This window comes from Hirundo rustica, chromosome 3 (assembly GCF_015227805.2).
Source record: "Hirundo rustica isolate bHirRus1 chromosome 3, bHirRus1.pri.v3, whole genome shotgun sequence".
Classification (NCBI taxonomy): Eukaryota; Metazoa; Chordata; class Aves; order Passeriformes; family Hirundinidae; genus Hirundo; species Hirundo rustica.
Window position 1 is genome coordinate 4342186 of NC_053452.1, and position 20745 is coordinate 4362930.

The window sequence follows — 20745 nt, forward strand, 5'->3', positions numbered from 1 at the left end:
CTTTCCTGCCAGAGAGGGACCAATCTGATTATTTATGCCTCAACTCAACATTATACATAAGGTGAAGGATTCCTATAGGGGCTGTACATGTGCTGGCAGCCCTGTCCCCAGGGAGACTTTGCCTGCCAGCTGATCAGGGGAGAGGAGCTTCCACTGATGCCTTAAGTTTTAGCTTTCATATTTTTCAGACTCTTTGCTGCCTAGGGGTGTTGTTCTGAGCCTTATATTGGATGCTGGTAAGCTCTCTTCACAGAGTAGGGAGACAAAACAAATCCTTTTCCTGCTGGACACCAAAGACAACTTTCAGGCCCAAAAGCACAAACAACAGTGGCTGAAGGGATGAACAAGAAGGATGAGACCTCACAACCTGAAGCTGTCATTGGACAATTAAACCCCAATACACAAATGGACCAAAACTTATAAAAGTGTGAAACCTCGTGACTGGCTGTCCATTTTGTGACCATTTTTTAGTCCACCTTGGGTGTTGCCCTGGCCAGGCTCTTATCCTGCCCAAGGTGTACCCTAAAGGCCTTTCAATAAAACTCTACTTTATTCTCTAGCTCTGTCCAGTCTCTGTTTCACGTCAGCCTTCCCAAGGCATCACCATGATCAGGCTGCAAGCGACCCCCACTTCCTAGCAGAGCAGAGCCCCGAATGCCCAGGAAAATGCTCTGGAAATTGAGCTATGGGAAGAGCTGTAGCAAATAAAAGCAGTTAAAGCTTTTATCATAATAGCTTGCAACATTACTGGGGCCTTTTTTTTTTTTTTCTTGCAGGGAGCGGGGGCTCACCTGGAGGGTTAGCTTGGCCCCCTCTGCTATAGATGAGTAACGGGACGATTGGCTCTCGCAGTTAAGGGATGAACCTTGCATGTACGTTAAGAGAAGTTTTACTGATGTACAGGTATGCTATTGTGGTTTGTCGTTTAGATGTCCTCTAATGTTCTCCCCATAGACCCCTTTCCCCTGCTCTGCTTTTGTTGTAACTGGACAGCCTGGGTTGTCTGAGACATGGGGAGAGAAGGTGTATAATGGGGGAAAGGTTGCTGCTGAGGGGAGCGGCATGGCAACACCTGAGCTGCAATCAAGTTGCAAGAAAGCAGCCACCACCAATAAAGAGCAAAGAAGAGTTGACTGGCAGACTTTGGGAGGGGCCAGGATTGCCTGATGCAACACCAGGGTATAAAAGGCGGAGCAGCCGTTTTGTAGGCGACCACATGGCGGGCAAGTCATGCACTCTCAGCGATGCCGTCCCTTTGCCTTATTCAGTCCTTTGTTGAATTTGTTAAGGTTTAATAAACCTTCAAAATTTTAAAAGTGAGCATCGTTTCTCACACCCTCCCTCCCTCCCTCCCCTTTATTCTCTGCAGTACCACTTCTTCCCTGGCTTGCTTCCCTGTCCGCACCTGTCCTGCCTTCTCCCCTCTCTGCTCCCTTTTCTATCCCCCTTTGGTAGGAACACTTACTTTATCAAAAAAGTCCTCAGATATAAAATCACTGCATTTGCGCTTTTTTTCATCCGAGAAATCTATCAAAACGAATCCCCCCGACTCCTCTTTTTACAGCGGGATGGGACACTGCCAAAGAAATTTTCTGGGAGGAAAAAAACCTGGTGTTGTGAGCTTTCATCATACTTCTGAGGCTCTCAAAAATGTCTTGTAAAGCGATCTACTTTTGCATTACCCTTGCAATAAATAAGTGATAAATACATATACTGGCAAGAAAATCTATATGGCAAAAAGGCCAGTAAACTGACCACACTGGCTGAAGTATAGGATAGGAAAATACAGGTTATAAAACACAAGTTGTCACAGGGTTTTAGCAACACTTTTCTTTATGCACCGCAAATCCACAAGACATTTAAGGAAGCACTGTGGAATATCAGAAAAGTTAAACATGCAAATATCTTCGGAGGCAGGAATTTCACATGTCAGACCATAATCACCTTACTTGTAGCCATGTAAAAGATCATTCCTAAAGGAGACCACTCAGTGGTTTTAACTGGAGTTTTAACACGTACTAAGATATTCACAGACCTTCCAAAAGGTGCTGTCAACTTTGGAACACTCATTTTGTACTCTTCAGTACAAAACACCTGGAAACAAGATAGCTTGAAGAGTACCAACATTCAATTGTAAAAAAAAAAAAAAAAAAAATCTAGCCTTCTTGATCAAAAAAGAATGCTTAAAACCATTAAGTACATGTTTAGGTGCAGCAAGAAGGCAGTAAGACCCCTAACATTTAAATAAGACCCCTAACATTCACTTAGGTGTGCTCTTGAAAATAATCCACGGTTATTAAATAAATCTAGTAACTCAGAGAACCACTTCTACATGCGTGACTTTGGCATTTGAGATTAAAAAGGCATACATACAAGTTATATGAGTTACCCTGCTGTGTCATAGCAACTTTATATATATAGTGTCAGTCAAAATCAACAGAGGAGAAATTCATCCCAAGGTTCAATCAGATCTTAGGACAGTTGAATCACTCTTGGAGGCATCTTTCTGTCTCAGTTAATTAAAGCATGAGCATAAAACACAGTGCTCAGTGAGGTGTCTTAAGACAGAGATGAAACTGGGGTCTAACTGATGTGGGCTAAAAGCTGTTTTCCTCACAGCTATATTGTTTCATTATAACCCCAAAAACCTAATACCAATTCACAATGAGCAGGATGGGGCACAGCACAGCCTGAAAAGGCAGTGTCAAAGGTTTCTAAACAAAGGTGTCATACTTGTATGAATTTTAACTCCTTAACTAAGGGCACCAAATGGTAAATACTGAACTGGTGCTTTCATTTATACGTGTGTTCGCAGTACTCGCGCGAGTTCATTAAAAGTGGACTGAAAAAACCTAACATGAAATAACCTGGTAAGAGGACAGTGACTAAGCAGGACGCATACAAGGTGTATTTTGTGGCACCAGGCTGCTGTACACAGTAAAGAAAGGCATAAGCACAGCGTTTGACAGCTCTAAGATAAAGCTCAGTGATGCCATGGAGACAGAGCAATCACCTGTCACTCTGCCTCCCCCTTCCCCATTCTCACCCCTGCCTCTCCGCTTGCCACTGCAAACCCCAAGCTGTCACCACAGAACATAATTAGGAACAGAGGACAAGCCTCATTCAGAGGGATGCCAGAGAAAAAATGATTTCAGGTGTTTGTGCTCCCACGTAAGCTTGCTGGCTCTGCAGGACCTGCCTGCATTAAGGCACTGAATTAAAGGATTTCTACTAATTAAAAAGCAATGCTGGGGAGCCCTGACTTATCATTTAAGCCAACAGGGAGGAAGAGGGAGAGCAATTTGCAGAAATAGCACAGGCTCTTTTCCCTCTTCAGTATCATCTCGTTTTTCTGATTTGTTCCATCTTCACAATACATCATAATGTATTTTTTGTATAACATTGTAATTTCCCAAGACAAGGAAATATACCCCTCAAAGAGGCATAACCTTCACTGAACTGAAATCACTCTGCAGGCTGTTTTCTGAATGTTTCACCTGGAGAAAGGGCATTCGGGAGGTCACCATCCACAGACAGATCAGTCTCAGAAATTCAGAAATTCCGGGACCTCTTTTTTCACCACAAAAACAAAGGGGGTTTCCTCATATTTGCAAATGACAGTAAGTTATGCAATTGAATCTGGAAAAAATTAGGCATTTGTATTAAAAAAAAAAAAAAAAAAAAAAAAAAAGTTGAAATTTTTGGGAAAGGTCTTGGTAGCTTTTCCCATGAACTGCCTCAGTCAGTTGCCTTGTGATCTTAACCAGCACGAAGTAAGAATTTGCCTTTCTCCTCACAAAGATGTGTTCAGAAAGCAATGAGCCCAAGAACAAGCAACATCCACATAGTGCAGAAAGAAAGATCCCCAGAGAAGAGACTTGGAAAACAGTAATGCAAATCCAGTGATCTGGAGGGAAAACTGCCCATTTAGGGCTGCTGGCTCAGCAAAATCTTTGTCTTCTTCCCAACTGCGTACCTACATTAGAAAAATGCCTTTTTTTTTTTTTTTTTTTCCCAAGAAGGAAGTTTCTGCTTTCATATTTAGTCTAGATCAGGAGAGGGACTGCATCTGATTCTGCTTCTATTTCATGGTTTTCTTCTGAAAGAAGAGTAGGCCTGCCCCAGACATCAGTAATACAGAGGCATTAAGTACAGCATCAAAGTTTCAAAAACACACGTGAGAGAACATGTCTGCAACAGCAGAAAAGTACAGGAAAACACTCTCATCTTGTGACATCCATAATCCCATCTGCTTGTGTGACATTCAGATCTGGAACCCAGCCCTCAATCCAGCCCACAATGCAACCTCATACCAGCTTTTAAATCCTTGTTTCTCTAACTGAAGCAGAAAAAGCATCATTCGCAGGACTCAGGCTTTTGATAACAGTCACTAAATGATTCAAGCCTGTGAAGTATGGTATTTATTAGAACCTAGTGAAACAACAAGATTTTATTACAAAAATAGCATGAATTTTACCATCTCAAAATTAGGCTTATTTATCTACAATAACAGCCTTTTGTTTATTTCATTCTTAAATAATTTATTCCTTTTTCATCAGGATACAAGTTTGAGTATCAGAATCTGAGCGTCTACTTTATTAGCATAGGAATAAATTATGAAAAAGTTACTAGCTGTGTTGCAAGCAGAATAAAGGTCATGTCTCAAAGGCAGCCCATGGATCCTAAGATCTTTACAAGGAAAGAAAGGTTTCAGGTATTGATTTTTACAATACTTGTACTTATGCATGGTGCATAAAGTCACTTGGATGATACTAAAGCAGCAGGATACTGGATGCAAAACCAATTAACAAAATAATCAATTGACTGCAGTACTGCTCTGGAAGGGCCAGGAACTTGCAGCACTCTACTGCACTCTCTGCTCCCATGAATGCCAAGACAATCAGCTCCTCATTTTAAAGGAACAGGGTTAATTGCACTGATGAGATCCTGCGGTTAAATTACTTTGTTATATTGAGCATGAATGACAGATTTACTAAATTATACCAGTGGGTGTGCAAAAGTGGAACAGCACCCACAACTTGAACCTCAAATACCAAGAACTTCAAAACAGGAGAATTTGAATCAAATTCCAGAGGAAGAAGGCATTCCCAACTGATGACATTAAAAAGGCATGTTGGGGGATAAAAAAAAAAAAAAACCACAAAACCAAAACCAAAACCAACAAACAAAAAAACACCACCAAAAAACAAACAATGAACACACAGCAGTGTCAAAGGAAGTAAGGGTTATTTTTGCTCTAAAGCCTCAGGGTCAATACAGGTCTGTTCCTGAAGGTGAAGTTAGAAGTGGAAACTGGTAGCCTGTATTTTTGAAGAAGGGTAACAACTCTCCTTGAGCAATAGAAGAAACCACAGGTGATGAAATGGCCATAACCCCAGTTACTTTTCATAATCCTGCTCTGATTCTCTTAGTGTAATAAATGCAGTTTGTATCTCCAATTACAGCCTGTTTTGCCTGCGATGTTTGATGAGTGATCTCTCCCAGTCCTTATCTCAACACATGAACCCTCCCTCAGTGTATTCTCTCTCCCCTGTCCAGCTCTGCAGAGGAGTGAGAGAGCAGCTTTGGCAGGAACCTGGCATCTGACCAGGGTCAACCCGTCACACACAGCAATGCAGAAAATTGATGCCCTTTGTTGTGACAGAGTTGGATCCATCTGCTTGATTTCAAACTTTCTGAGCCTATTTTGCAGCCCAGAAAGCACAAGCACAGACATCAGGGGGCTTGTGAGTGTCACTGACCATCCAATTCTTACTAATAAAATGAGAACTGCTCCTCTCAAGCAAACTAATGACTTTCAAAGGCTCTCATGGATCTCTACATACCTAGCAACTAGTCCCTGTTGCTAAACATAGGTGTTTCTGGAGGATTATTGATAACAACTTCTCCAAGTGTCTCTTCTAGCTGTACCCATTAATCCCTGAGGAATGTTTTGTACAGAGACTTACCCTATAGCAAAGATGTAGCAGCTGTTACAGCATAAACCCTGTGTTAGAGCACAAATCCTTAGAACCTTGGAAGTTTATCGACACAACCTTCCCCACCACTTCTAAGCAAAGGACTGATGAAGAATTTAATTTTTTTTAATTTAAAAGATTTCATTAAAGGAAAAATTCATCTCTTTCCATAAAATACTTGTTTCACTCTTGGTTTATGTGTTTTTAAATGGTTATTTTCGTAATGACATGCAGAGACAGCATGAGAATTGCTTGGACTTCTAGGAAAAGTTACATTTAGTGTAAAATAGATCTTTTGCATTGTTTTTAACCATCCCTCTACCTTTACTTTTCTGTTTTCTTATTAGTTGAAACAACGTCACTGGCTATCAAGGACATGCTGGGTTTTTTTATTATTACACTTGGATGTTCTGGACCAGTTCTAGTTTTACCCTTTCTGTAACCAGCCCCATTTGCCTGGCCAAACACATCTAAGCTTGCACAGATCATCAGCAGATACTAAAAATCTCTGAACTCTCAGGATGTCCCCAGTGATACCTCTTGGCACGTCTTCCCATTTTTACCTGTCTCCAGCTTGCATTCCTTGATCTTTTTCTCTAAACTTGTTTTTTCAAAATGTCACACTTGTGGATGAGCAAAACAGGAACAAAACACTGTACAATAAACCTTACAAAACTCTACAATAAACTCTAACAAGAGACTTACTGATTGCATTCCATATTAAAACCTGGCATAGCTGGGACTGCTTGTTAACTTCTCTACAAAAGTCACAGAAAATCATAACACTAGAGGCACAGCCATTTAGGAAACCACCCCAGAAGTTCATCATCAATTGGACAATAGTATAATATGAAGCTGAACAGCCTGAGTTCAAAGGTTTCAGACAAGCAAATAACCTTTCTTGATGAAAACACAACTTTAAGGACTCCAATTTCAACCAAGTTCATATGTTTTTTAAAAAATACACAAAAACTACCTTCTTTCTGCCTTTTTTTGTGACCTTTTCTTTTCCTGATATTAGTTCAGTTCTTGGTAAATAAGGAGCTTTTGAAAATAAAAGAGGGGGAGAGGAAATCAATATTTTTGTCCATTTAGCAGGCCTCTCACAGTTCAGTGACATTCAGGAAGCAGAGAGTAAAGAGACAAGGAATCAATGTGTAAGAGGAGACTGCAGATCATATTCAACCTGCTCAGCTAAGCAATCAATAGCTCCTCTAGCTTTTACTTTGAAATGCAAGTGAGCTGGTCAAGCTGCAATGTAAAATCAATGCAGAGCATGCATGGTTTACAATGGAAAATGCCAATTTGGTAAAACAGAAATTTTCATGGGATCATGCCCTCTTTGGCAAGATTTTTTTTTTTTTTTTTTTTTTTTGCCCCAGGATAGAATTTATTAAGGGGAAACACTGAGAGAGGAAAAAGCCCTGCATATATTGATATTCTGTGCACTGCCTCAAAAACAAGCCAACTGGTTCACACCTCTACTTTCTCTTCAGTTTGCCAGGAGGGGCCTATTAGGATCTACACTATCACAAGTGCTGGCTATTATCAGAAATCCGTTTCTATTTTTTTTTTTTTTCCCACTGCTTAGATGAGCCAGAACGAGAGCAAGAGCATTTCTGAAATCTTAAGAAGTTTCCAAAGGAATGAAAAGCCACTTCTTATTCTGCATAATACCAAAAAAGATAAAGTAAATTGTATTTTCTTCAATGTCTTCTTGCAAGATAGCAGGAGAGACACTTCAGTTACAAACTCAAACATCCCTGTAAGAAAAAAATTCCCTGGAGTTGGGCTGTAACTATACATTAATCTTTCCAGTAGATTTTCAGAGACTGCAAACCACAGGGACACTTTATCAGCAGCTTATGGGTAAATCTTGCACTTTGCTGTCTCACCAGTTACATAGGTCAAAGAAATGATCAGCCTTTGCAAATCAATCAGAATAATGACCCCTCAGTGTGGGTATAAACAGCATGCCCAGTGACAGAAAAGAAAATTGGGCCTTGTGTATATAGGTCATTATCAACTGCAGATCCTACCTAGCAGCGAAATTACGAAAACTGTGACTTGCAGAAACTTTATCTTACATTCCTTTGCCAAGTATTGCAGATATGACCTTCTTACAACATTATATTTGGGGAAAAAAACCAAACCTGCCTTCTTCTTCCTCACCAGTAAAAGTCCTTTTGTGGAGTGATTTTTACTTATTACAAAGAACACCATCAATCTTTGAGGTGATAACCAGAGTAGGTCTAAGTTCTATTTGCACCCTCTCTGTGGTATAAAAAGGGTTTTAGTTTAAATCAGGCCCAGATCACATTTAAGATTGCAAATCTTTTGGCTGTATCTGTGCAATACAAAGAGAGATGCTCATGATGCTGAATATTCTAATTTAATTATTTTCTCACTTGTAACTTTGCACCATTTCTTATACCCCTGGGCAGTCATCCAGCAATGAACTTCCCTTCTCCTTCACAGCTCTCTGGTCCTATAAGGAGATATGTACTACACAATCCACCTTAATATAACCTCCTTTTTAGTGATTCCTTTAGTACACTAGCTGCTTCCACACAAGCCATGAATATCTGATACATCCCAAGAGAACAGGAGTGCTCACAGGCTAAAGATTTCTCTAACTCTGTTGATTTTAAGTTAATTCATTTCACAAAGCAAGTCTTCAGATATGTGAGGACTGGGAGAAAATACCGCTTGGAGAAAAATCTGCTGAATTTGGTTTGTATGGAAAGACTCAACTAAAAGGTAAAGCTATTCTTTTTGTTGAAATGTCCCCTTGAGTCACCCTAACACAGAAGAGACTTCTTGTAAACGTGTGAACACTTGTGCTAATGCCCAAACACATTTGGAGTCACAAAGCACCACTTGTAGCAGCCTCACCTCTAACTTCATGTATTTCTTTTGTAGAGATACAAATTTGCTTTTCAGACATTAAGTTTCAGTGTATTCCATGTGGACAGATTAGAAAGCCTTTGCAATACACCTGTGGAGGTAAAGCTTAGGGAAATAGAGTCAGCAGGATGAAATCTTGAACTAAGTCTGTAGCACATGCTGAAAATAGACCCCCCTGGTCTCCAAAGTGATTCTGCACTTAAAAGCCAGCTTCTGACCTTTGCTATAACTCATCATACTTCCACTTCATTCTCCACAGCCTCCTTCCCACTCAAATTTCATCTAAATAGCTCATCACTCACCTTGAACCATCTGCTTGGAAAATTATAATACGCATTTTCTCCCACAGCATTACTGGCAGAGATTTCCCTTGTTTCCATGTTACGGGAAATCCGCCCGAATGTCCCACTCATCGAAGAGCTGCCTGTTGCCCTGTCCTTTGCGTCATTTATTCTGCTCTTTGCCTGTACTCCATTTCTAAACTGCTTCTGAGTCAAAAACCCAGACGTTTTTATATAGCTGACCCCCAAACCAAATGACAGCATTCAGTCACGGTAACCGTGGGCAGGACCTGTTGGTGGAGCTTGGAGTAAAAGTTTACTTCAGCTTCTGCAGCTCCTTCTGAGCAGTTGGGCCCCACTGGATCCAGAGGTAGTGAAATACTTTCACACAAAATTGTTGCCAGAATCTCAGCTGAAGAGCAGTTTCCCAGAATAAAAATGGTATCACAGCCTGGGGCGGCGAGGGAAGGCACACTAGTGTCAGTGATGCTGTCCAACATGCAGTGCATAAACTGAGCTGAAAATCAACCTGATCTTCATTAATTTAAGGAAGTCTGAATTAAAAGAATTATTTTAAACTAGCTGTGGGTCCTCAAACCTGCAGTCAGGAGGTGACAGTGAAGTAAAGGTTGGCTCCACCATGCAGAATCCAAGCCTTCTCAAAACCGGTTTCAGAAAGCACACCAAGTGCCTTTTGATTGAGTTCTCCTGGCTGCAACCCTCAGAGTGCCCTGCAGAAGGCAATTCTTCTCCTTTGTAACCTCTTCTGCAGTGTCATTGCTCGATACAATTTTTTCCTTTCCCGGCTTTTCCTGCTCTGCCAGCAAACCATGCAGCCTGAAGCTGAGAAGAGGCGTTTGGCTACCATGAAAGGAGCATGTGTGCATGGACAGAAGGACACCACAGCCAGCCACACACCCCTCCTCCAGCAGCTCCTGCAGTCCCTGCTCTGACTCAGGTCCTCACTGCACCATGCTGACAGCTTGCTGAGGAAGGATTATGGCCCACTGCTGTCAACACCTCCCAGCCAGGTGGTAACGACAACTGCAGAAGATCCATTTAGCTTTAATAAAGAACAAAGGCTATTTTTTCAAAGCTGCCTGCCCGGAGTGATACAGCAACAATTGCCAATGAAGTCTAAGCTCATTCTAGTATTTCAAACCTGTAATACTTCGAAGTCAATGTTCACATGAGTGGTAGTGATATACTAGTGAGCCTTTCTTGACCATTTGTAACACCCTCAGAGCTCTGTTGCTACTGCAGTGGAAATGAGATAAAGAATTGCAAACCACTGACTTTCCTTAAGCGCTGTCTAGCCGATAGCACAGAGGCTGCACAATGTCTTCTCCGAGGAAATTTCATAACTAGAAGCCAGACACAAAACAGAAGCCAGTCAGTCTTTTGACAGAGAGGAAAACTGCAATTAATGCTGCTGCTGGCATTCACGTATCTGCTCATGCAACCAAAAGCAGCGCAGTTGTTCGCAGCTACTTTATTACCACAAAACACGGGACAGAAAAGACATGGGAGCTTGCTCTCACCCGTGCCTTTCCCAGCCCAGTAGGGAGCTACTGATGATTTATATTGATTGAGCTGTGCAGGTTGCAATTGCACTTTTTTCAGTGCCTAGATTCAGAGGTTCATGGATCCCCATCACAAACCACATTAATAAAATCAGCAGAGGCTTATGCATCACTGCTGTAGAGCACTGGGTTAGTAGAGTATAGCTGCCAGGGACAGGCCATCTGCCACACAGAAAGCATCAACACAGAACCATTTCTAGAGAGCAATTTCCATAATAAGAGGAAACGTAGGAAAAAAATGACAAGAGGTGAGCTTACAAAAAGGAAAGAACCAGCCAGAGTCCTACTGTTCTGGCCTTTAACCAAACTAGTTCTTGTTTTGATACTTGCAGAGGATTGTGCTTGACCCTTGTCAAGACTTGTACATCAGAGTCCCATCTTTGTCAAATGTTGTCTTTCGGTTCCAGCCTCGGACCCTGCAGAGTGCAGTTGCAGAGCTTGCTGGTGCCCAGCACCAAGGCTGGGATATCCATATCAGGGCACTTTTCCTGCCTCATCCCAGAATCTGGCTGCCATCAATTGGCAGAATGTTGCTTTTTATCTTCTTTTCTGCCAGAGTTGGGATTAAATGCTCGAGAGGGTGTTTCGTGTTCGGACTCAGATGTTTATTAATTCTTATCTATATGACAGTCTCACAAACTATGAGTTCTACAGCACTTCTAGCTAACAAAGTAAAAAATGGCCCCCATCTCTCTTTACAAGGCCTTTTAAGGATAAATTGTCCAATTAAGAAATGACACCTAAATTATTTTTACTTTTAATCCAGTAACCAACCACCCATGGTCTGCAATGCGGATTTTTCTATCCAATTACAAAATACCACCCAGACTCATGAAGAAGAGGGTGAAAGAGAAGAAGTAGCCACCACCCTAAAACCTCCATCTTGCATTATATATATTACTATATTCTAAAACCTTAAACTCTTAAGTTTTCCACCATTTGATATTACACACTTCTATTCAAACTACACACGCATAATCCTGGTGCTATCATTCAATTTTGGAAACCTTCTACAAGGCCTCAGGTCAAATGCAGTATTTTCTTGGGGGTCAGTGCCTGTCAGCACAGAAAGCCTGAAATTCTCAGTGCCCAGGGTTCTAACAGCAGAACAACACCATTCTGCACCTGAACTCCTGAGCTTTCCAGTGCTCAGTTTGAGCAGCGTGTTGAACCCCTCTCCCCCCAGCAAAAGCCTACAGTTCCTTCCTTGACAAGAGAGGCACCAGATGGTGAGTGATTTGGCAAAGGGATCACATCCCGTATGAAACTGTGGGCAGGAGAGCTGACACAGTGCAGTGGTGAGGTCAACAATGCAGGGAGAGACACACAGAGCTAGCCATGCATAACAGAGAAGGAAAAACCCGTGAAACTGAGATGGGTATTAATATGCTCAGAGTTTATCCCAGAGGAAACTCTCCTCAGTGACACAACACAGACACAGGGCAGTACGAGGCATCCCCATCCTTGGAAGTGTCCAAAGCCAAGCTGGATGGGGTTTTGAGCAACCTGGTCTTCTGGAAGGTGTCCCTGCCTGGCAAGGGGGTTGGAACTAGATGGTCTTTAAGGTCTCTACCATCCCACACCATTCTTTGATACTAAGCCACAGAAGTGTGGTCTGAATAATCTTCACAGGTTTTCTCAACACCCACTTTAGCAGAGAAGTTTTTACATCCTTCCCCATGTTTTCCAGCAGCCTGTCCCACAGGCCAACCCCCCTCCTAAAGCGTATCTGCACAATTAATTTTTTTTCAAAAATCTTAACATGCAATGGGGCTTCTGCCTTGATTTCAAGGGACCGGGTCATCCAAGTGGTTTGGAGCTGTCACAAGCCCCTCTATTTATCCACTGCCTACAGCAATGAAAAATGGTTCCTGAAGAATACAAAGCTCATTATTAATTGCAGTTGCATGTGCAGGGATTTTGGTACCAGAATTTTTCCTAGTTCCCACTGGGTCAGAGCAGAGACTGGTTTAAATGAAGTGATTAAATGGTCATCCTGCTGAAAATTCTTTGAACCATTGTTGCTTTTTTGGCCAGGAATGAGGAATTATCTTTTCAGTTCAGTTATTAGCATAAAATAATTAGACTTCAGGGTATATTTTGCTCCCAGTGCACATACATAGCTTGCATTAATATTAATCGGGACTTCTCTATTCATGCTTATTGAAAGGAGATACCTCAGTGGATTGAGAAAAGCAAAAGCACATTTAGGGTTTAGTCTACCACTGAAGATTTCCACAGACTCCTATAAACTGCTGTCTTCATCTCATACTTCTTTCTCTTCCTAGTTTGTTTTCACTGAGACAAATGTTTAGCAGATCATGGAAGAAAAATAATTTGCTTGGGATTCCCACTGCAGGCAATCCAAAATGTGCATGCAAAATCTATGGAAATTACTGTGTCCAGACTTTGAGACCAAATTCATGTTATGGTTTCCACAGAGTAAAAAATTTAACAGAAAAGCTTCCCTCATGTAAATGTGTTTCTTTCATATGAGAAGTGATGAGTCTCTGACTAATACTAACAGTGCCTGCTGCACGCCCATTTAGGAGCTCTTCATATTTCTAAAAAGCCAGAATTAATTTGTGTTATGTCAAGCACTCGAGAAGTATCTTCCCAGAGCAACAAAAGGGAGATTTGGGAAAATAAACTGCTACAGCAGAAGGATTCACTTCATGGCAATTTCAAGAGATACCTAGACTTGCACCAGGATATAAAGCCCCACATGTCTTGGGCCTGAAGAAATAAAATATCCAGTGCTAAATGACAGAATCATAGACATGGCAAGTTGTCATTAATGCAATGACATCAGAGATGACATCCTTTGTCCTGGGCCTTTCCTTGAAGGGCAAGGTGAGCTGTATGTACAAATGACCTTCACCAAAGAAAAATGATAAACAGCAAAGTGGCACCAAAGGTACAGCAGAATTATATAAGGGATGGAACTGCCCAAGTCTTGGCTCAAAATATCATTTTATGATACTGAGGGTAACAGTAGTGTTCTGCAAAACAGAGAAACCTGGAAAAAAAAAACCAAAAAAACTCCCCAAAAAAACAAAACAGAAAAAACCTCTGGGGTCTGTGAAAAGGACTGAAAATTTCCTTCGTCTCTCCTGAGTAGGGCCCCTCATCATTCCTCACTTTCCTGTCAATGAGATTTCGGTAATATTCTAGCTTAGAAAGAACTTTTTTTAAATACAATCACATTCCCTATCCTAACACCACTGCAAAGCTGGCACTGCAACAACAACAACGAAAGTGAGAATGGTGTCAGAGGAACAAGCAGCCAGGATGGAGGAGGCAGGAATATTTAAACTCAGGAACACCAACAGCAAAAAATAATCAGGTGAACCTCTACAGTGGAACAACAGTGTACATTTGGTATTAGCTTCTTGGCAAAGATTCAGTTCTCCAGAAGTGCAAAGACCCAGGTTCCACCTCCTCTTGTCCAAGGGTAAATACACTGCATTCATTTCAGTGAGATTACATCAGATTTTCACTGCTGCAAACTGGAGAAACATCTGTCTCTTGTTTTTAACACCATCCCTCTAAGGAAAAACACTGTTCAAAACCTCCCTCCAGTTGAACTCAAACTTCACAGGTCCTGACAGGTAATGAAAACTGTCCAGGGCAATTTTTCTTCCCTTTTTATTAATTCCCAAAGCAGGCAACATTAAGAGAAGCTGAAAGCATCAGCTCATACCTTGCATGAGCGTGTAACTGAGGTCATGGCTTGGCCAAGAATGAAAGAAGCAGATGGTTATTTTGTTTGTCTTTTTTCCTTGAGATCTCATGAAAACACAGTCCTTGAAAGCTACTTTATTGCTCAGAAATCTTACCTGAGGTCCTTACGTAAAATAGGGCTGAAAAGAAAAAAAAACACCTTATCTGTTGTCAATCTTCACAAGAAAAAAAATAAAGGCAGGACTGAAAAAATTCTCTCCTATTTCCCCCTCATATGTTTCCTCTCAATTTAACTCAGGATCTGGCAAAAAAAACCCCCATATAAATCTCAAGCAAATTATTCATTGTGTCTTTCATCAAAATCATTAGCTCCCCTAGTCAGGCCAGGCAGGCAGCTACTGCTTTAATCAAGCAAAACATATTAAAAAAGGTTTCAAATCACTACACAAAAGGGACAAAAACTATTTATCATTTCATTTTCCATCTCCATCAGAGTGTAATGCACTCACAGACAACAAAACCTGGGCCTGGAGGCAGTGCTGCAGTGTGGGATAAGACCTTAGAAGATTCCTGGTCCTGATGCTGCTCCTGGCAGTTGGGGCAGGAAGACTGCAAGGAGCTAGGTAACAGCTTCCTACATGCTGAGATCCAGGAGACCTCCAATTTCCATAGGCAAATATTCTAATAAAAACCTGCAACACCCACGTTAACTCTAATTGCTAAGAAATCACTGATACATCTGTCTGAGAAACCATCCCTTCCCAGCCAATCGTCACAAGTTTGGGGTCAGTAGTTATAGGTGAATGCAGGTCTGAGGTAGCAAAAGACACACAGCTCCCCAAATTTCTGCTGCTTTTCACCTGAAAATATAAAGGCAAGGGGCTCTTGGATTTCACCTTCTGGGAAACATTGTACCTGTATATTTTAGACACGTGAACTAAAACACATTCAGTCAAATAACTTGTGCATAGCTTATGCAAAAAAGCAAGCTGTTCACTGGACAGCAAAGAATGAAAATAGTGAATTAAAAAATGCTGTTTAGGTTAAAGTCTCCTGAGCATGAAGTCTGCTCCCTCAAATCTTTGTTAACGCTAGAGAGGTTTTCTCCATCTGCTGCTGTTTTTACACAGGACAAGGAAACACCTGGGGAAAGCTGGAATGAGCCACGGGGAAGCAAGGACAGGAACAGAGGCAGGACCACTAATACTGCAATAAACCTAAGGATAAATTACTCCATGCAATTGTGTTGTTATTTTATGCTTAGATAGCCTCTAGCACAGTCATTTCTCCTGTGGCTCCAGATCATGCCTGTGGAAACGCTAGAGAACTAATTACAGTTTAAGGTTACTGTCCTTTGTCTAAGTCTTTTGGGCTTCAGAGGATCTGCTCTAATCTCTTGGGTTTCATTTTTCTCCCACTGTTCTCATCTCAGTTTTCTTATTGCCCAGGTGTTGTAAAGACTATATAAATGGCTGTAATCCAACTTCTCTCTCTCTCTTTTTTTTTTTTTTTCTTTTTTTCTTTTTTTTTCTTTTTTTTTTCCCTTCCAGACAGTCGATTAGGCATCTCAGATCTACTCCTACTTTTGCTCTGCTTTGCTGTATGACCTTTTGGGAAATTTAACGTCCTCTTCCTCCCACATTTATTTCCAGCATTTGCGAAATACGCATACTCCGTATTTGAAACCTGTACTTAAATATTATTTCATTAAATATCATAAAAGATCACAAATCATTTCAGATGGACAGATCATTTCAGTGGGAGAGCTGTTAAGTATTAAATCACCAAAGCAGTCCTTTTCTCACTTTTGTCTATTTTCTAGGCAGACAGAAAGTATTTGGGAAGATTCATTCGACTTTCTGGCTCACACTGAATTATTCATTGTTTGCAAGTCAAGTAGGTAATTCACCTTGCACACACTTCTCAAGTGCAGTGTTAATAAGAAAACCATGCTGAGTTGATTTTTCTGACAAACAACATTTTCATGTAAACAGCTGTCCTTAAAGAAATACATTGTCTCTCTATGCAAAAATGTTCAGTATTCCACCATGAATGGCAGGACACCAACAGACATTAGATCGATTCAGACTCCTAAAGGCAATGTTCTTTTTCATACCTTTCCATCTCAATCTGGAATTTGCAGTTCTTTCACACATTTAAACTTTCTTCCTAACTTTGCTGGCACTTGAAAGTGAAAAACACTTCATCATTAAAATATAAAGTTCCACTGAGATAGCATATGGCAACTCTGAAATGAAACAAAAACAAAAACAAAACAAAACAAAACAAAACAAAAAAAAAAATAAAAAAAAAATCTATGGCAAGTTGCTCACTCCATACAAAGTTTTCATCCTTAGGGATAATGACCCAAACCCAATCACCCATACCCCCTTTCCAGGTTTTTCATCAGCAAGCTTCCAGGATCTAAAAAAAGATGCTAGTTGTATCTCATCTTCTCAAGTTAACTGGTGGTCTTTTTCAGTTTGCAGTGAATTGCAGACTATGAGCAAAGTGCTTCCTCCTCTGAGGGACGGCATCACTCAGCTTGCATCATCTCAGAACTGCTTCAAGAAGATGTGAAGTCTGCTCTGACTGAATGAAATCTCAGCCTCCTCAGATGCTTTTTAGAAAAGGCAGAGTGAGCTGAGCTCCCCTGGGTTTGTTTGTGGGAAGCTCTAGTCCCTCACAGTGGCACTGCTGCCTGTAAGTTTGTTTTTAGCCATCTAGAACCAATTAAGAAGACCAGCAGTGAGTTAACCAAAGAATGCTGGCTGGAGGAGTCTTGGCTGATCATCAGATGCTTCATTTAGGGCTTGTCTTCCACTAGCTGTTTTTCTTTGAAATATGCATGAAACAGACTTTTCACACTCCAGAAACTGGAGTCAGACTGACAGAAGTCTGGGATTAGGATGTTCATTTGGAAAGAATAATAAAACTGAAGAAAACAGTCAAAAATGACCATGAAACAAAATCTAGAAGGTTCCAACCAGAAACTCTGAAACAAAATGAAACTACTTTTTTTTTTTTTAATAAATAAAATAATTTGTTAAATTTTTTTCCTGATGAAGTATTTCAAATATGAAAATGCAGATTCTACTTCCTGGTGATTCACTATCAACAATATGAGTTGAAGTCTTAAAGATATTTTTTTCATTGGGAAAACAGTAATTATAATTATTTGACTGTCCAAAGGAAAAAAATTCATAAGTTTTCCTTATAACTTGCCCTGCACAACTTGGGGAAGGACCCTTGAGAATTCATGAGATATGTACATGATTAGAGCTGGAAACAGGGAAATAAGTTTAAAATGGATATTACCCTTCCTCTTTTCCGAAAATGAACAAACCAATAGCAATCAAGGGATTTATTCCAAGAGAAGCTCATGTTCCAAAAGAAGTAAAACATATTCCAATGAATGTTTTCCCAGGAGAGCATCAAAATTGAGAAGTGAAAACTGAGCAAGCACTGCACAATTATATTAGTATATCCTGGCCTAAGATATTCAGCATTTTTGTCCAAATTCTGTCAGTGATACTTGCTGGTCCAAGGGAGCAGGTCCAGGAGATAAGTGAAGGTTTTAGAACACGAGTTCAGCTTGTTTAGAGTTGAAAAAAAAAAAAAAAAAAAAAGAAAAGAGTAGCTAAAGTGGTACTTACAAGGTTTAGAGAGGAATTTTAAGTCTCTGTGCAGTCACAGACTACGCTGTGGTTTTTCCAAAGCATGAGGTAGCTGCAGTCAACAGCTCCTCAAACTCCTTGTTTGGCTGGGAGAAAATGCCTCCAGACATAATAGCATGTGCCTCCCTGACTTTGGTGGAACCACAGGGAGAACAAAAGCAATCCAAAAGCTCTGCAGGGCAAGGCTGGCTGAGTGCCAGGGAACGCAACAGCCAAACGCGGATGATGGGCTCAGCACTGAGTTTATCATATTTGCTGGATGACAAAGCCAAGTTAGATGGGAACAAATGTAATCAATCCCTCAGCCCCAGACTCCGGGATGAAACACAGGGCATCTCCTCACCCCGGTGGCTTATTTTATTTTTCAGGTTCTCAATGCGGACATGTCCAGTTTATCTGTACCCCCTCCAAAGAAAAGGAATAGGAGTGTGAAAAGCTGGCAAGGAAGAAGAGCACCAGGTATTAATGCTGACCATAACACTGCAGTGTTACATAACCTGGAGCCTGGCAGTAATCAGCTCAGTGACATTGCTGTGAGACCAGGGGCATAACAATAATAATCGGATCTGGCAATTCTGGTTCTTCTGTGAAGACTTCACGTCTGCAAAGCTCGAGGGTCCCTTACCATGTATTCCTCTGCATGAAATAATGCTCAGAATCAAGTAAGGTAAAAAGCATGAAGACAGACGATTTACACTGATGACATATTAAATCTGTACCCATAACAAGAGTGTATTTCTTTTCAGCACTCAGAGGGTGGATAGCTTGCAACGTAAAACACAAAGCTGCATTTTCACAGAAATGTGGTCATTCACATATCACTCTTCATAAGCAAAATCGTAATATTTAAGAGAGGCCACTTATAATGGTATGGAATTGATACTATACAAATAATTAGGGAAAATATGTACCATAGAGATGTTTAATATTTCTTAGTCTTTCCATGGTGCTTTTTTCTACCCAGGCCTGTTCTCTGCTTCAGTATAGAAGTTCCCAAGGCCAAGAAGCATTTATTCAACTTCACCAACCCATGACATATGTATTAGCATTTTAATTACTACTGGCTATTTTCAGCTGTTAGAGGCTGGAAAAGCCATATTCCAATGCAGCATCAAATAACTACTGCAGCAAACTGCTTAGAAATAATTTCGATCTAAACCTTTCATTTATTTCCATTGTATCTCCAAATACTGCAATCAACTTTCAGTGACCTTTGTAAAACCCATTTTTGTATTCATGGAGCACATCATGCATACAAACAGTAAAAAGCACATTAAATGGCAAGAGTGGAAGCACTACATAATACATTTATTGTGTGATACAGTAGCATATGCCATTAAAGTGATTCTTTTAACTTAAGTCTCATAGGAGAAAGGGGGTGGGGTTTTTAAAGTCACACCCCTGTGACACAAGCACCAGTACACCACGCTTAGACGCCCCAAAAGACTACACTAAAACATATTCTAGTCTTACATTGTGATTGATTTAACTGTACACTCTCAGTTGCACTGCCTTTTATTTACCGCCAATGTCATCTACATTAAATGGTTCTGGTCATTTAACTGTACACACAAGAAACCCCATCAGCTGTTTTCACAGCTGATTTTCTGACATCAAGAAAGAATAGAAATAAACTTACAAATCTATTTGGCTTCATTCTAGACCTACCATCTCACAGTCTGGCTACCATATACTATCAGATACAATATTATACTAATTCCATGATCTTCCGAAGTCGCATGTTGAACAATATATTTAAAATCTTTTGAAAGGCAATTTTCCAGTCTCCATATTTTCTATCAGGCTTAGAGATTTGCCCAAAAGAAAACAGAGCCCAAAATGTTTGTTGCCTTGCTCCTGAGGACAATTTCTTAAAATACAATTTACTTGTACAGGAGAAAGGGAAGTACAGCTGAATACACACATTTCCTAAACTGCAAGTGAAGCCAGCCTTGAAGACAGAGTTGCACACGGCAGTCTGAATTCTGTCACAGCTCCAATGTTGGTGACTTGGTCATTTTTGAATCCCCACATATTTTGCACTCATCAAGCACCAACAGTCTCCTTATGGATTCCTGGATCCAGTGAAGGCTGAGACGCTCACAACCTTCAGTGACCGTTAGCTCAGCATTATCAAAGCACTGCATTCCTTTTTCAAGACCAAACCAATCTTGTCCTAAACCAAACCAAAATTCTGCATCACAGTGGGTTCCATGTTAATGCAAAGCCACTGGCTCACCCTGTCCATTCTTCTCTACATCCTACTAAAAAACCCCAAAACCACATCTCCTCACCACTGCCACTGCTTGTACCGTAACATTTAACAGACCTCTCTGAAGATCCAAGGCTGGAACTTGCACAAAGGACAAAAGCAAGGCCTGCTCTACGAAACAGAGACTCTCTGCATCAGGCAGGAAACAAGAGGAAACCGGAAAAGGCAGAGGAAGACAGTGGAGTGACACTGCAGCCAGGAGAAAAGACATCAACAATAAAGCAGAAACTTAACTAATGCACATTCAGCAATTTACAGGCAGGAGAACCGAGGCTGAATGTGGCCAGCTATCACAACAGGGTTTTGTAAAAGTACTGAACTTCCTCATGGTTAGAAGTGGTTCTGAGAGATAAACTCTCATTC

The 20745-nt window shown here is 40.8% G+C and overlaps 1 protein-coding gene across 2 annotated transcripts in view; it reads right to left on the bottom strand.

Moving 5' to 3' along the window:
• PCSK2 (proprotein convertase subtilisin/kexin type 2) overlaps positions 1-20745 on the bottom strand; it is a 102239-nt gene that overhangs the window by 52626 nt on the left and 28868 nt on the right. The gene's annotated exons all lie outside the window — the stretch shown is intronic.